The sequence below is a fragment of the Mustelus asterias genome, chromosome 27 (assembly GCF_964213995.1).
Source record: "Mustelus asterias chromosome 27, sMusAst1.hap1.1, whole genome shotgun sequence".
Lineage (NCBI taxonomy): Eukaryota > Metazoa > Chordata > Chondrichthyes > Carcharhiniformes > Triakidae > Mustelus > Mustelus asterias.
This window is the reverse complement of record NC_135827.1, coordinates 20,977,021-20,983,020: the sequence shown is the minus strand read 5'-3', so window position 1 is coordinate 20,983,020 and position 6,000 is coordinate 20,977,021.

Here is a 6,000-nt window from a genome sequence, read left to right as displayed (position 1 = left end):
TATGTTTCAGTGAGATCACCATTATTCTTAGCCAACTCAATCACTCCTCATAGGGCTCTCCACTCATCCCAGAATTCAGCCTGGTGAACATTTAATGTGTGCCCTCCAAGGCAAGTTGTTTTTTATTCATTCGTGGGACATGGGCATCGCTGGCTCGCCAGCATTTATTGCCCATCCTTAGTTGCCCTTGAGAAGGTGGTGGTGAGCTGCCTTCTTGAATCGCTGCAGTCCATGTTCTGTGGGTTGACTCACAATGTCGTTAGGAACAGAATTCCAGGATTTTAACCCAGCAACTGCGAAGGAACGGCGATATATTTCCAAGTCAGGATGGTGAGTGGCTTGGATAGGAACTTGGAGGTGGTGGTGTTCCAATTTATCTGCTGCCCTTATCCTTCAAGATGGAAGAGCTTGTGGGTTTGGAAGGTGCTGTCTAAGGATCTTTGGTGAATTAGAACATAGAACAGTACAGCACAGAACAGGCCCTTCGGTCCACGATGTTGTGCCGAGCTTTATCTGAAACCAAGATCAAGCTATCCCACTCCCTATCATCCTGGTGTGCTCCATGTGCCTATCCAATAACCGCTTAAATGTTCCTAAAGTGTCTGACTCCACTATCACTGCAGGCAGTCCATTCCACACCCCAACCACTCTCTGCGTAAAGAACCTACCTCTGATATCCTTCCTATATCTCCCACCATGAACCCTATAGTTATGCCTCCTTGTAACAGCTCCATTCACTCGAGGAAATAGTCTTTGAACGTTCACTCTATCTATCCCCTTCATCATTTTATAAACCTCTATTAAGTCTCCCCTCAGCCTCCTCCGCTCCAGAGAGAACAGCCCTAGCTCCCTCAACCTTTCCTCATAAGACCTACCCTCCAAACCAGGCAGCATCCTGGTAAATCTCCTCTGCACTCTTTCCAGCGCTTCCACATCCTTCTTATAGTGAGGTGACCAGAACTGCACACAATATTCCAAATGTGGTCTCACCAAGGTCCTGTACAGTTGCAGCATAACCCCATGGCTCTTAAACTCCAACCCCCTGTTAATAAAAGCTAACACACTATAGGCCTTCTTCACAGCTCTATCCACTTGAGTGGCAACCTTTAGAGATCTGTGGATATAGACGCCAAGATCTCTCTGTTCCTCCACAGTCTTCAGAACCCTACCTTTGACCCTGTAATCCACATTTAAATTAGTCCTACCAAAATGAATCACCTCACATTTATATGGGTTAAATTCCATTTGCCATTTTTCAGCCCAGCTTTGCATCCTATCTATGTCTCTTTGCAGCCCACAACAGCCCTCCACCTCATCCACTACTCCACCAATCTTGGTGTCATCAGCAAATTTACTGATCCACCCTTCAGCCCCCTCCTCTAAGTCATTAATAAAAATCACAAAGAGCAGAGGACCAAGCACTGATCCCTGTGGCACTCCGCTAGCAACCTGCCTCCAATCCGAAAATTTTCCATCCACCACCACCCTCTGTCTTCGAACAGACAGCCAGTTACCTATCCAATCGGCCAACTTTCCCTCTATCCCACACCTCCTCACTTTCATCATAAGCTGACCATGGGGGACCTTATCAAACGCCTTACTAAAATCCATGTATGTGATATCAACTGCCCTACCCTCATCAACACACTTAGTTACCTCCTCAAAAAACTCAATCAAATTTGTGAGGCACGACCTGCCCTTGACGAATCCGTGCTGACTATCCCGGATCAATCCGCATCTTTCTAAATGGTCGTAAATCCCATCCCAAAGGACCTTTTCCATCAATTTACCAACCACCGAGGTAAGACTAACCGGTCTATAATTACCAGGGTCATTTCTATTCCCTTTCTTAAACAGAGGAACAACATTCGCCATTCTCCAGTCCTCTGGCACCATCCCCGTGGACAGCGAGGACCCAAAGATCAAAGGCTCTGCAATCTCATCCCTTGCCTCCCAAAGAATCCTAGGATATATTTCATCAGGCCCAGGGGACTTATTGACCTTCAGTTTATTCAAAACTGCCAGGACATCCTCCCTCCGAACATCTATTTCCTCCAGCCTATTAGCCTGTAACACCTTCTCTTCCTCAAAAACATGGCCCCTCTCCTTGGTGGACACTGAAGAAAAGTATTCATTCATCACCTCGCCTATCTCTACTGACTCCATACACAAGTTCCCACTACTGTCCTTGACCGGCCCTAACCTCACCCTGGTCATTCTTTTATTCCTCACATAAGAGTAAAAAGTCTTGGGGTTTTCCTTGATCCGACCCGCCAAGGACTTCTCATGTCCCCTCCTCGCTCTCCTAAGCCCCTTTTTCAGCTTGTTCCTTGCTAACTTGTAACCCTCAATCAAGCCATCTGAACCTTGTTTCCTCATCCCTACATAAGCTTCCCTCTTCCTTTTCACAAGACATTCCACCTCTTTCGTGAACCATGGTTCTCTCACTCGGCCATTTCCTCCCTGCCTGACAGGGACATACCTATCAAGGACACCCAGTATTTGTTCCTTGAAAAAGTTCCACTTTTCATTAGTGCCTTTCCCTGACAGTTTCTGTTCCCAACTTATGCCCCCTAATTCTTGCCTAATCGCATCATAATTACCTCTCCCCCAATTGTAAATCTTGCCCTGCCGTACGGCCCTATCCCTCTCCATTGCAATAACAAAAGACACCGAATTGTGGTCACTATCTCCAAAGTGCTGTCCCACAACCAAATCTAACACTTGGCCCGGTTCATTTCCCAGTACCAAATCCAATGTGGCCTCACCTCTTGTCGGCCTATCCACATATTGTGTCAGGAAACCCTCCTGCACACACTGCACAAAAACTGTCCCATCCGAACTATTTGACCTACAAAGGTTCCAATCAATATTTGCAAAGTTAAAGTCCCCCATGACAACTGCCCTGTGACCCCCACACATATCCATAATCTGCTTAGCAATTTCTTCCTCCACATCTCTATTACTATTTGGGGGCCTATAGTAAACTCCTAACAACGTGACCGCTCCTTTCCTATTTCTAACCTCAGCCCATATTACCTCAGTGTGCAGATCCCCCTCGAAGTGCCTTTCCGCAGCCGTTAAACTATCTTTGATTAACAATGCTACTCCTCCACCTCTTTTACCAGCTTCCCTACACTTACTGAAACATCTATACCCTGGAACGTCCAACAACCATTCCTGTCCTTGTTCTACCCACGTCTCCGTAATGGCCACAACATCGTAGTCCCAAGTACCAATCCACGCCCCAGGTTCATCTACCTTGTTCCGGATGCTTCTTGCATTGAAGTAGACACACTTCAACCCACCTTCCTGTCTACCGGTACCCACCCTTGACCCTGATACCTTCCCCAATACCTCACCACCCTCAACACTGACTTCTGGACTACAACTCCTTTTCCTACTCCCCTGACAAATTAGTTTAAACACCCCTGAAGAGCCGTATCAAATTTCCCTCCCAGGATATTGGTGCCCCTCTGGTTCAGGTGCACCCGTCCTGTTTGTACAGGTCCCACCTTCCCCAGAATGTGTTCCAATTATCCACGTATCTGAAACCCTCCCTCCTACACCATCCCTGCAACCACATGTTTAACTGCACTCTCTCCCTGTTCCTCAACTCGCTATCACGTGGCACCAGCAACGTACCAGAGATGACCACATGTTTTGTCTTGGCTCTCAGCTTCCAGCCCAGCTCCCGAAATTCCTGTTTTAAATCCCCGTCCCTTCTCTTACCTATGTCGTTGGTACCAATGTGTAACACGACTTGTGACTGTTTCCCCTCCCCCTTAAGAATCCGGAAAACACGGTCTGAGACGTCACGGACCTTGGCATCCGATAGGCAACATACCATCTGTGAGTCTCTTTTGCTGCCACAGAACCTCCTATCTATCCCTCTAACTAACGAGTCCCCAATAACTATTGCCCTCCCGCTCTGCCCCTTATCCTCCCGAGCCACAGAGGCGGACACAGTGCTGGAGATCCTCTCACTGCGGCTCACCACTGGTATGTCACTGAATTGCTGCAGTGCATCTTGTAGATAGTACACACTGCTGCTACTGAGTGTCGGTGGTGGAGGGATTGACTGTTTGTAGATGTGGTGCCAATCAAGTGGGCTGCTTTGTTCTGAATGGTGTCAAGCTTCTTGAGTGTTGTTGGAGCTGCACCCATCCAGGCAAGTGGGGAGTATTCCATCACACTCCTGACTTGTACCTTGTAGACGATGGATAGGCTCTGGGGAGTCAGGTGAGTTACTTGCCGCAGTATTCCTAGCCTCTGACCTGCTCTCATTGCCACTGTGTTTATGTGGTGAGTCCAGTTGAGTTTCTGGTCAATGGTAACCCCAGGGATGTTGACAGTGGGGGAATCAGTGATGGTAACACCATTGCATGTTAAGGGACGGTGGTTGGAGTGTCTCTTACTCGTGATGGTCATTGCCTGGCATTTGTATGGCGTGAATGTTATTTGCCACTTGTGAATTCTCTGGAATTCAGCTCTTTTATCCATGTTTGAACCAAAGCTGTAATGAGGTCAGGAGCTGAGTGACCCTGGCAAAATCCAAACTGGGCGTCACTGAGCAGGTTATTGTTGAGCAGTTGCTGCTTGAAAGCACTGTTGATGACCCCTTCCATCACTTTACTGATGATCGAGAGTAGACTGATTGGGCGGTAATTGGCCGGGTTGGATTTGTCCTGCTTTTTGTGTACAGGACATATCTGGACAATTTTCCACATTGTTGGATAGATGCCAGTGTTGTAACTGTACTGGATGAGCTTGGCTAGAAGAGCGGCAAATTCTGGAGCATAAGTGTTCAGTACTATTGCCGGAATATTATCAGGGTCCATTGCCTTTGCAGTATCCAGTGCCTCCAACTGTTTCTTGATATCACATGGAGTGAATGGAATTGGCTGGAGACTGGCATCTGAGATGCTGGGGACCACTGGAGGAGGCTGAGCTGGATCATCCACTCAGCCCTTCTGGCCAAAGATTGCTGCGAATACGTCAGCCTTATCTTTTGCACTGATGTGCTGGGCTCCTCCATCACTGAGGATGGGGATATTGTGGAGCCTCCTCCAGTGAGTTGTTTAATTGTCCACCGCCATTCTTGACTGGATGCGGAAGGACTGCAGAGCTTAGATCTGATCCGTTGGTTGTGGGATCGCTTAGCTCTATCACTTGCTGTTTTTGCCATTTGGCATGCAAGCAGTTCTATTTGGTAGCTTCATCAGGTTGACACTTCATTTTTAGGTATACCTGCTGCTGCTCCTGGCATGCCCTCCTGCACTCTCCATTTGAACCAGGGTTGATCCCCTGGTTTGATGGTAATGGTTGAGTGGGGGATATGCCAGGCCATGAGGTTGCAGATTGTGCTGGAGTACAATTCCGCTGCTGTTGATGGCCCACAGCACCTCATGGATGCCCAGTCTTGCGTTGCTAGATCGGTCTGAAGTCTGTCCCATTTAACACGGTGATAGTGCCACACAACACGATGGAGGTTATTCTCAGTGTGAAGGCGGGATGTTGTCTCCGCAAGGACTGTGCGGTGGTCACTCTTACCAATCCTGTCATGGGCAGATCCATCTGCAGCCGGCAGATTGGTAAGGATGAGGTCAAGTATGTTATTTCCTCTTGTTGGTTCCTTCACCACCTGCTGCAGACCCAGACTAGCAGTTATATCCTTTAGGGCTCGATCAGTAGTACTGCTGCCGAGCCACTCTTGATGGTGGACATTGAAATCCCCACCCAGAGTACATTTTGCACTCTTGCCACGCTCAGTGCTTCCTCCAAGTGTTGTTTAACATGGAGGAATACTGATTCATCAGTCGAAGGAGGACAGTATGTGCTAACCAGTAAGAGGTTTCCTTGCCCATCTTTAACCTGAAGCTATGAGACTTCATGGGGTCCGGAGTCGATGTTAAGGACTCCCAGGGTAACTCCCTCCCGACTGTATACCACTGTGCCACCACCTCTGCTGGGTCTGTCCTGCAGTAGCCTCTTAATTCC